The sequence below is a fragment of the Rhincodon typus genome, chromosome 26 (assembly GCF_021869965.1).
Source record: "Rhincodon typus isolate 14 chromosome 26, sRhiTyp1.1, whole genome shotgun sequence".
NCBI lineage: Eukaryota > Metazoa > Chordata > Chondrichthyes > Orectolobiformes > Rhincodontidae > Rhincodon > Rhincodon typus.
The window spans coordinates 35,624,323-35,636,067 of NC_063357.1; the positions used below are offsets into that span (position 1 = coordinate 35,624,323).

General features: G+C 39.7%; 1 protein-coding gene across 1 annotated transcript in view; it reads left to right on the forward strand.

Moving 5' to 3' along the window:
- Window positions 1-433: 433 nt before the first annotated feature.
- The window catches only part of LOC125486128 (huntingtin-interacting protein 1-like), a 181,511-nt gene continuing 170,199 nt past the window's right edge, over window positions 434-11,745 (forward strand). The window contains exon 1 of the mRNA XM_048612385.1: window positions 434-464. The gene's annotated coding sequence lies outside the window, so the exon portion shown is untranslated. The remainder of the gene's footprint in view (window positions 465-11,745) is intronic.

The following is an 11,745-nucleotide window of genomic DNA, read 5'->3' on the forward strand; positions in this document are numbered from 1 at the left end:
GTTTGCCGACTGTTTTCAGATGCTCTTTGGGTATGTTCTTGACAATCTAGTGACCCTTATTAAACATCTTTGTTAATACCAGATGCAAATCGGATCAGAATTAGAGTTGGCTATGATACTGTCTTTCATTTTATTCACCTGATTACTGTTATCCAGGTTCACACATCAAGAATAACAGTTTGGGCTAAGGCTTGAAACTTTGGTGAAAATGTTAGCTTTAGCAATCAACTGTTGCACTATTGGTTGCATTATTACTTCTGAGTCACAGGGTTCTGGGTTCAAGTTTCATTCCAGGGCTTGAGCACAAAAATCTCAGTTAACCCTCCAGGTCTGTATTGATGGAGTGCTGAATATTTGAATATATTGTCTTTTGGATGAAATGTTGAAACTCCTGCTCATGACTGTAAAAGGTCACACGTACCGGTCACTGTCTCAAAATAAGGGGTTGGCTAATTAAGGCAGAGGTAAGGAGAATGTTTTTTTCAGAGGGTCATGTATCTTTGGAATGCTTTCTTGAAAGATGGTAGAAGCAGATTCTTACATTTTTAAGGCAGAGGTAGATCATTTCTTGATAAGCAAGAAGGTGAAAGGATGTTTGGAGTAGACATTTGAAGTAATTAGATCAGTGATAATTTTGTTGAATTTTGAAGCAAGCTTGAGACCCCAAGTGGCTTCTGCCTGTATGGTACTCTTCCAAAGAAGAGTATGGCTGTTAACCCAGTGTTCTGATCGATAGTTATTCCTCAGTGAGCGTCACAAAAGCAAATTACCTTCTCGTTTATCACAAGGCTGATTGCTGGAACCTGCTGTATACAGATTAGCTGCTGTGTTACAACATGACTGTAATTCAACAACGGCTTGCTTCTCTGTCTGGTCTAAATCTTTTAGGTTTTTTGGTAGTGATAGAGTCAATGGATACCAAGGACCTGAGTCTCTTCAGAACAATAGATTAGGATGGCTGCTGGGAAGTAGCAATGAATGTTGTAGATTTGAGGAATTAAAAGTCATGGTTCAGCAATTTGGAATAAAATTATTTTGTGACTTTTGTTGTAGATAGTCTGATTATAATTTCAAAAATGCTCAGATTTATGGGGCTGCTAGCAAATACCATGAAATTCACTCTTCTTCAAGCATCTTTTAGAAAGAGAATCTATCTTAATTGCTTTTTGGTAATCCATACATTTGACGTGTTTAAAATGTAATCATGACCCTGTAGCTATGAAGTGATAGTTCACCCCTTACAGCATTTCAAGCCTCAGAAGTTATTACATTTAATCTGCAGCTACAATCAGTTCTTTTCCTAAGTTTCTCCTCCCACTCATCGGCTGGAATGAAGTTTGAGGGTGGTGAAAGTAGATCCAATAACTTGGAAAGATATTTGGATAAATACCGAAAGGAAAACATAACTGCAGCATGACAGGCACAGATAAGGGAGTAGCACTATTTGGAAGTTCTTTGAAAAGAGCTGTCGCAATAATCACAATGTTCTCATTCTGTTGCATGATTCTCATTACACAGACTTTACATTTTTAGTTCTGCTTCAAGTTTTTCTTCTCTCTTTCATGTTTTCATATTGAGAATCATAGTGACTGTGTGGACCTGTATTGACTGGCATTCACTGCATCTTTAAAGAAGTTTCAGTTTCTATTAAGATATCCCACAGTGACTTCATTTTTGAAGTAAATTTGTTTTTGAGACCCATTAATCTGTAGAGCGAAATCATTATTCCTGTTCACCTGTTGAAGAGCATAGTTCAAGTGGATATTTTTGAGGTGACTTTGGAGCAGAGACATATTACACGAGACCAACAAAGTAGATAGAACCTGAGGCACCAATGTGGAGTGACCAGTGTGTGCAGTGTCACTGATCTGTCTAATATTAATGACCAAAGAAATTAGCTTAACACTTTCACAATTGTGAACATTTTTGAAGCCCTTAGCTGTAAATGCTGAAGTGGATAGATCGTACCTTTCCATTCATTTTCCCTGATTTTAATTGAACATGATCCATCTGTGCCTAGGAATTTAAGTTGCACAGACAAAAAAGAAGACTTAGTTGTAGGCTATGTTCAGGGTAAAATTGAGAACGATAAGATGCCAAAGTAAGTGGCCACAGCAGTCACAAAGAAGAATGCCTTTGTTCATTTCCAGATTAATGTTGCCTGGCAGTTGCTGGTAATTGTTAGTCCTCAAAATTGATCATGCTAAATTTTGTACGTGGTGCAGATGACATCTCTAATCCCAAAGGAGCTAATGACAAACAGCACTGAGATTCCATTAGACAGGGACCAATTGTCACACATGGAGAGGAGTTCCTGCCCACATCGAATGGTGTTTGGATGTTTTCTGGGTCAAATTTTATTTCAAGTGTCACCCAGGTGCAGTGTAACATTAAATGTAAATATTTATCTGCTGTACAGGAAAAGATTGAGAGTGATTTGAAAGCCAAAGCAACCAGTGAGAGATTCTTGTTAATGACCTTGGCCGAGGCCTGGTAGGAGCCTTTCTGTGTGCGCGATGTGATTCATTGCAGTCATGGCTGATCTGCCTGCAATCATGGCTGATCTGCCTCAAATCTGTGTTTTCAATTCATTCCCATATTCCTTGATTCCCTGGGAGACCAAAAATCTATCAGTCTTAAATATACTCAATACTGCAGCATCCTTAGCCCTAGTGGATAGTTTCTCAACCCTTTCAATTCATGATAATCGACCTGTTATCCCAAGATTGTCCCTGCCCCCATCCATGCTGTATTATCTAACTAAGGGAAACAACATATCAGGAACCACTTTATAAAGCTCCTTCAGAACCTTGTACGTTTCAATGAGATCACCCCTCATTCTCTTGAATTCCCGGGAGTATAGCCAAATTTACACAGTCTCTCATGGTAAAATCCTCTCATCCCAGGAGCCAATCTAGTGAGTCTTCACTGTATTACCTTCTAAGTATAACCTTCATTGAATATGGAGACCAAAAGTGTCCACAGCACACCAGATATGGTCTCAACAAAGCCCCATACAATTGTTGCAAGAAATTTTTCTTTCTACTGCAGTCGCCTTGCAATAAAGATCATATATATTTTATATCAGTTGCTGTACTTGCATGTCAACTTGGTGTTCCTTGGGCAGATATACTCTCAGGTTTCTGTGAGTATCAAAATTCAGGACTTCATCAGTTTCCAATTCATGAGAGAAACATCGTGAGGCATGTAGTGATCCCTTTTCGGCTGGATTTGAGGGAATTTCACATTGGTGTAGGAGATAACGGCTCCTCTCAGGTTACAGTCCACCTGAGCCTTCAGATCTTTACTTGATTCTCAACTAGATTCAGGTAATGTAGCAGCCCATGTTTCATTGTGCTGTAGTCATGATGGCATTTCCAAACTACTTTTGAAACCATTGGTGCACTAACAAATTTCTTGAACTCAATGCCTCTGGTAGTTTTCGTTCGCATGCATGTGCCTATTCACACCAACGATGGGGCAAAGAAGGGAAAGTGGAGCTCGAAATGAAAAATGTTTGAACATCAGTGTCCCAGAGTTTCAGTAAGAATAAGTGCTTAGTGAGAAGTTTGTAATATGTACCTCTTTACAATTTTGGGGATTTTGCATTCCACTGATCACCAGAGCTAAATTAGGAGGCTGCTGTTACCAGTTACCCTATTGCACAACCAAATACTTTGGAAAGGAAAAAAAAATTGCAATGAAGGCAAAGTTGTGCCTGTTGTTGAACTCGTTGGTTTCTAAGGTAAACTATCATGCTGGACACGTTCTGTTGAACCAAGGTCATTCAATTAACTGTTCCCTAAGGGACAGATTTGTTTTCTCCCCCTTCATTCAACCTCTGGTGTGCTATGTTTTGTTTCTCTGCTTAATTTCTCGTGTGCTTTTCCTGTGATTGTGAGCTTTTTTAATTAAAAACAAATTTATTGCTTGAATTCCTGTCAGTGCTACACATAGTAACTATTAGTTCTTGAATGAGCCATAATACTTCTTACTGTTTCTTTTTTGTCCTCCTGCATCAGTCTTATTGTTTCTGTTATATATAATACACTTTCACGAGAAAATGTGAAGTAAGTTATCAATCTAACTGTTTTCACGCCAGGGATCAAACTTAGGACCATCCTGTTTTGTATTCTTTTGTTCTACACAGGCACATCAGACGTGTTAGAGGCTGTTTGATTTATTGCTAATTTTCATTGCAAAGTTGTTTGTTTTTCTGTTTCTGTTCCAGTTCTCTCATGTGGCTTGTTCACACATTTGGTTACATTTTGGCGGTGCTACTTTTGTCTGATGCTATATGCAGAATTTCATATTTCAGGCAAGAATCCGGAATTAAGAGATTTCCCACTGTTGTCATTCCACCTCCTACCTATCAGTGCCCACTGCTGCTGTCTATATGATGAGAAGACAGAGTGGATTGTAGTCAGTTCTGGTGCCTCCTCCACCAGAGCAACATGGACATGAAAGTAGTCTCATACTTATTCCGCCTAGTTAAAATGCCCACCTTCGTTCACTCAAACATTACTTTAGAGTTTTAGAGATGAGTGTGAAGCTCCCTAACCCTCACCCCTACATACACAGCATTCATTATAAATAGAGCTCTTGAGCCTCAGAGTAATCTTGGGAAGTTCTTGAAAATCTCTCATCTGTCAGAGAAAATGAACATTACTTCAATATCCATTTTAAAAGTCTTTTATCCTATTAAGCTCATAAATCTGTCAAAAAGAAGAAGCTCCCATTGCACTTCATGGCTATCTTAACAACACCTGCAGAGCAAATACCACTAATGTATTTGGAAGTCAACCAAGTATTTATAATGAGATTATTCTGAACAGCTGTGTTAAGAACACCCTCCATGTCCGAACAGAAACTTTAAAGCCTTTGAATTCAACCAGTAGCTCCAGAATGCAACCTGTCAAACCTTTGAAACAGCCAAGCACGAGGCTGAGCTAAACTTCAAGGATACAATCAAAGCAGTAGGGACATTTCACACCATTAATCTGGATTTCACTATTGTACAGTGTACAATGTCACTATGCAGTGGATATAGTTCTCTGGCGCATGTGAACACTCTTCCACATTGACAATGCTGTTTAGTCCCTTGATAGTTTGCTACTTGTCAGAAGTAACAACCTGGTAGCTACATCATTTGGTGTCCACTTAACTTTCAAAGCCAAATCTTATAATCACTCATTGTATTAAAAACGTATTAGTGGCACTTTTTTTCTGCCTCCGAAGCCTGCTCCTCACCACTATTTGTGACACATTTTGGTAGCTTTTTTTAAATTCATTTAGATTCACCCACATTGCTCTGGGTCTGGAGTCACATGTAGGCCAGACTGGGTGAGGATGGCAGATTTCCTTCCCTTAAGGACATTAGTGAGTTAGGTGGGTTTTTCCTGACAATCGGCAATGGTTTCATGGTCATCCATGCATTCTTAATTACAGACTTTTTTGAGTTGAATTCAAATTTCACGATCTGCTGTGATGGGATTCGAGCCTGGGCCCCCAGAACATTTAGCTGGGTTTCTGCATGAATAGTCTAACGATAATTCCATTAGGCCATTGCCTCCCCTGTTGGCAGCCTTTGAGGGGGGGGGGGGGGGTAGTGCAAGTGCATATCATTTTATAACACTTAGTCTTTTAACTTAGGTCTGTCATTAGCATTGTTGTACAATAAATAAGACACAGTTACCAACATGAACAGGATGAATCAATTAGTAATAGACCGCATAACCTTCTGTGTACAGGAATGTGGAATTTGGAGCTCTGTGCCTTGGTGTTGTGCCTGACATAGATGTTGGCACTATCCTTCCTTTTGATGTTTGAATAAATCTTGTGAGTTCAGGAGTGGCAAGATGGTTATGTTGCAGTTTTAGAACAAGAGTGAAAGTTTAATGAATTTTGGTTGGATCCTAATTTACTTAGAGTGCACTGGAACAGGAGGTCATTGTCGCTGCTGTCTTTGAAGTGTGCTTAGCAACCAGAAGCTAGTGCTGATTCTGACCATAATTGCATGTGTGCTGCCACTGATACCCAGGAAATCCTTGGTATCCTTGCTCCACTCACTGCTTTTATAATGACCTTCCTCGCAGACTTGCCTCTCTGCGTGGTGCCACACTTACCGCATTGTTTCTTGCTCCCCCTTGCCTCTCAAGCTGTTATCTCTCTGGCTGCCCCATTCCTGATCTTTCACTACCTCCCTCCCACTTGCTACCTTGATCCTGGGGATGATGAAAAGCAAGGGAACATGTCACTGACGAATCAAAATTGAGACACTGAGCACTTTTACAAGCCCAGGATTTGAATTGCTTTAAAACATTGGAAGACACTTCTATGCTTTTTAAAAATTTTTTAATTTAACTGCAGTGTCACTGTCAGGAGTACACCTGCAGTTGTGGCAGTAGCTAACACAGCTATTTAGTTAATCCTTACCTGACAGTAGTCAGCATCTCACAGCATCACTTTCAACGGATGGTGACGCTTTAACCTTTTTTAAAGATTTAACATTCTACATTCTGTGCTTTAATTCTTGCTGCCTGTCCTTAGACAGCGAAATGATGTTTTAAAGACAGATAAAAATCTAAAAAATGTAGCAAAGTAGCAAGAAATCCTGTCTGTGGAGATATTAATAACTTTGAACATCAGAAAACCATCCCTTTCAAGCTATTTCCAAGTTACATGTAATTCTTACTTGCCCATCTCCTGTTTTCCAAAGTGACTTTCAAAACAGTTATGTAAAGTGAAATCTTTATGGCTTTGCCCTGTTGTTTGTTTTAAAACATTGGAAAAATTCTGTTCAATAGAGGGAATTGAACCAATCTTCCCTGACTTGCTATCAGGAGCTAGACTACTTAAGTGCAGCAAGGTGATTTTTCTTTATTAGTTGTTATAATATGCGTTTAATGAAGTGTTAATCCTTGGAATGGCGAACTATATTCTGTCAGGTTTGCTCTTGATGTCCAGATATAATTTAAAAAAAAAACAGGGATATTCTGGAGCTGACCTTCACTATCCAATTTTGCTTTTTGCTTACTATTAACTACAGGGACCTCCACACGGTGATCTAGAGGCACTGGCACCGTCACTAAATCCAATGTAAAAACAAAAGTGGTAAACAGTTTGATTTATTGTCCTGCAACTGTGCTTTATATGTAATTTATACACATTACAGCAGTTTGTCAATTTGCACCTTACACCATAGTCAGTAAAACAATGGTAACCGTATGATAATATGTGGACTGGGAAGAGCTTGCCATGCCAAGACATTTGTTGCATTGTATTAAATCTAGCTTTTCAAAGGTGGAAGCTTATTAAATCAGATTGATCAATTCCTATTTATTTTCTAACTTTCCGCTCTGCATAATTCCTGCATGCTGTAGAGAGCAATCTTTCAACTTCTGACCTCCTCCTGTAAATTCTAGGTCTGCTGTCAGGTTGTTGAGTTGCAAGAGAGAGCAGCTGAGGTGATTTTCTCATTGCTTGTCTAATTTTTTTTATTTTAATCTCTGCTGCAACCAAGACTAAAAGGGAAACCCATGAGCGTTATGCGCATGCTCCTTGGCTGAACTTCACTTCAGTATTCGAGGCTATGTTGTAGAATGTGATACAGACACATTGTCCTAGCAGTACATCAAAAGCTTGCTTCAATTTATCTGTAATGCCATCAACCATTGGCTACTTGATCATTCACATGCTGTTTGTGAGGCGTTACTGAGTGTGAATTGGCTGTTTCTGTCTCTGCTTCCACCCCCACCCTGCACTACAAACCCAAACAAAGTAGAAATACAATGCTTTGTAGACACCAACCAAGACTCAAACTTAAATTCATATACATGCACTCACATTACACCTCCATTGTAGGAGTCAAGGGTTAATAACATTCCGTGCGCTTAGAGGTTCAAACCAAAAAAATTTCTGATTATCTTTCCAAATCCTCAGACTGAAATCATAATTGCCATCATGAGTTGATGAGAGAATAGATGTCAACAGGGGGAAAATATGTTGCAGGAAATACTAAAATAGTTTTATGAGCATCTTCAGTAATATTTCTTACGTTGTTGTTTTATTGGAGAATCGCCGAGCAGTTTGCAATCAATAAGTTGAATTGGGGTGGTTGTTCGTTGTCTGTTGGTGTCTCTTTGCAGGATTTTTACTGAAGTGAATTGTCTTCAGAAATGTAGTGTCTTTTCAAATGGCTGCAGTTTTGCTGCTCTCTCTTGCAAACCTGACAGCAGACCTAGAATTTACAGGAGGAGGTCAGAAGTTGAAAGATTGCTCTCTACAGCATGCAGGAATTATGTCGAGTGGAAGGTTACAAAATAAATAGGAGTTGATCAATTTGATTTAATAAGCTTCCACCTTTGTAAAGCTAGATATAATATACCTTATAATCCTATGCGACAAATGTCTTAAACAGTAGATTGGCATGGCAAGCTCTTCAGAAGGTAACCAAACAAAATTGATCAAAACCAAAGGAGAAGAGAGGAAGTTAAGAATGGAATTCCAATATTTGAGGTCTTGGCAGCTGAAGTAATGGCCACCAACTGTAGAACAATTAAAGGTGGTGAACTCCAAAAGACCGTAATTAGAGTTGCCAGAACTTTTGGAGCTTTGTTGGTTTCTGAGGTTTTGAGATAGTGATGAGTTTTAGATTGGAGCTTTGCTGGACCTTGAGTCAGTACGGTTTAGTGAACACAGGGTTGATGGATGAATTGGATCTGGGTTGAGTCAGGGTGTGGACATCAAGTTAATGGTGGATTCAAGTAGGAAACTGGCCAAGAGCACAGTGAAATTGCTGATTATGGGAGTAAAGCGCTTTTTTTTTCCCTAAAAGTAGAATTTATTGATCCTACTTTTACTTGGTTTTAACTTGGGGATGTGCCATACTCTCTTATGTATTAAAACTCATCTGTCTTATATCTTAACTCTACTCCACTCCAAAAACAGATAGAAAAACCTGGGCTGACACCCTTTTACAGCACGAATGAAGTGCTGTTAGAGATGCTGTCACCATCCCTTTATCATTGAGGCACAGTCAGGATGTTTGCTGATGACTACACAGTGTTCAACACCATTTGTCAGATGCTGAAGCAGTTGACTACAGCAAGACCTGAACATTATCCTGATTTCGTTGGCAAGTAAAATTTTGGCCACAGTACTGCTAGGCAATGAGCAACAAGAGAGAATACAAGCCTGTCCGTTGACAATGAATGACATTAACAATGAATAACATTAACCTTGCTGAATTCCACACTGTCAACATCCTGAGGGATTACAATTGACTGGAAACTGAACTGGCCATGTAAATATGGTGATTCTAAGAGCAGGTCAGAGGCTGGGAATGCTGCAGCGAGTAGCTCATCTCTTGATTCCCGAAAGCCTGTCTGCCATCTAGAAAACACAAGTCAGGAGTTTGATAGAATGTTCCTCACTTGCCAACAACATTCAAAAAACTAGATGCCATCCAGGAAAAAGCAACCCGCTTGACTGGCATTGCATCCACAAACATCCACGCCCTCCACTGCCAACACACAGTAATAGCTTTGTGTACCTCTACAAGTAGACTACAAAAGTTCGCCAACTCCTTCAACAGCAACTTGCAAACCTGCAACAACTACCATCTGGAAAGTCAAGAGCAGCAGATTACATGAGAATACAACCACTTGCAGGTACCCTTCAAGCCACTCCCCATCCTGACTTGGCAGTATATAGTTGTTGCTTCACCACGACTGGGTCAGAATCTAGGACTCCTTCCCACGTAGCATTTTGAGTATTCCTCCATCATATGAACTGCAACAGTTCAAGAAGGCAGGTCACCAGCACCAACCCTAGGATAAAGACAGATGGGGAACAAATGCTGGTTCAGCCAGCAGAATCCACATCCCCTGAATCCATAAAAATAAGCCCAGGGAATTGGTTTCCTTTTCTGAGGGATATAAATCAACCAGCTACCTTTTCACATTAGTGTGGCAGCTTTATAGGCTATTTATTCATTCTTGCTGAAAATATGATTGAATCTGTTTGTAATGTGACCTACTAATTTCCGAGCTGCTGATTGAGGCTGATCCAAGTATAGTAACACCTCCCAAATGCAAGGAAAGTTGATAGAGATTGAAACAGGGTATGTCCAATGACTGAGGAGCCGAAGAGATTATATATCCAAAATTTAGGATGAAAAATAGGAAGCAGTTTATTATTTTTGTTTTTGAGGTAATGGCCACAGTCAAAAAATAAGCAGATTGGGATGCCTGTTGAATTTGCCATTTGCAACCTAATCTGTAATATGAATGGGCCAGCATAGGAATGATAATTGCTTTGTGACGATGTTATGATGCCATTGATATTGTCTCTGGCTTTCCCAATGATTCCGTACCCCTCCCTCCCAATTCAAGTTACATGGCTGAACTAGAATGTCAGCAACTTCAATGACCCACTTGAACCCAAGCTGAAGTTCTCACCCAATATCCTCTCCAACCTGCTATATTTTCATCATCTCCCCTGACTCTCTTCCTGTCTTCGACTATCAGCTCCTGAAACATTCATCCATGCTTTTGGGGGCTCCAGATTTGGTTATTGCACTCTTCTCCTGTCTGATCCATCTTTCACCCTTCATAAACTTGTGCTCACTTGAGCCTCTGCTACCTGCATCAAATCATATTCACTGTACTCTCTCTGCTTGCTATCCTGTATTAGTTTCTGGTCCACCAATGGATTTATTTTTAAAATGCTCATTCTTGCATTCAAATACTACATGACCTTGCCATTCCCAATTTCTGTAACCTCCTCAGGCCTTCCAACTTTTCTTGAATACTGTATTCCTCCATTCTGATTGTTATGTGTTCCTGCTGTCCTTTATCCTGCTAATATGCATTGTACTTGTATATATAAACTATCACTTTTTAACCAACATTTTGATTTTCTGTCCAATTATAGGCATATAGAAACAGAATAAATAGAGCAACAGTAGGCTGCTTGCCCCGTCAAACCTGCTCTGTCATTCAACTAGATCATGGCGGATGATTACTGTCTCCATATCTTTGTCTTCAATACTTCAATCAGTTGATCTTTTCCTTGAATATAATGCCTATTCAAAGCAAAGGTTGTCTCCACAACCCCCTGAGTAGAGAATTCCAAAGATTCACCAGGCTCTGAGTGAAGAAATTCCTCCTCATCTTAACCCACTCCTTAATCTGAGACTCTCTTCTCGAGTTCTAGGATTTCTGACTTGAGGGAGCATGTACAATGCAAATATGCACAAGGTTCTTCTTGTCTTGATGCCTGCTTTTGTCTGATTACATCCCTCTGGTCAAATGCCTTGGGCTATTTCCTTGTATGAAAGACACTTAAAAAATGCAAGTTGAAGGGCTGTTGTAGTGCAGTGGTAGTATCTGTACCTCTGAGCCAGGAGGCTCAGGTTTAAGTCTCACCTGCTCCAGAGGTATATGATCTCTCTCTGAACAGGTTGATTAGAAAATATCTCATAAATGCATGTTGTTGCAGAAATGATAGTACTGATGAGGAATTAATCATTTTTATGTGTATGCACATTGATAGATCCTTCCTTCAAATTGCTTGTAGAGATCGCTGTGCACTAGATGTGGTTATCCCATTATTACCTCCTGTTACCCCTCATTTACCATAACTGAACATAATATCAGAGGTAGTTGGAACTGCAGATGCTGGTGAATCTGAGACAACAAGGTGCAGGGCTGGATGAACACAGCAGGCCAAGCAGCATCATAG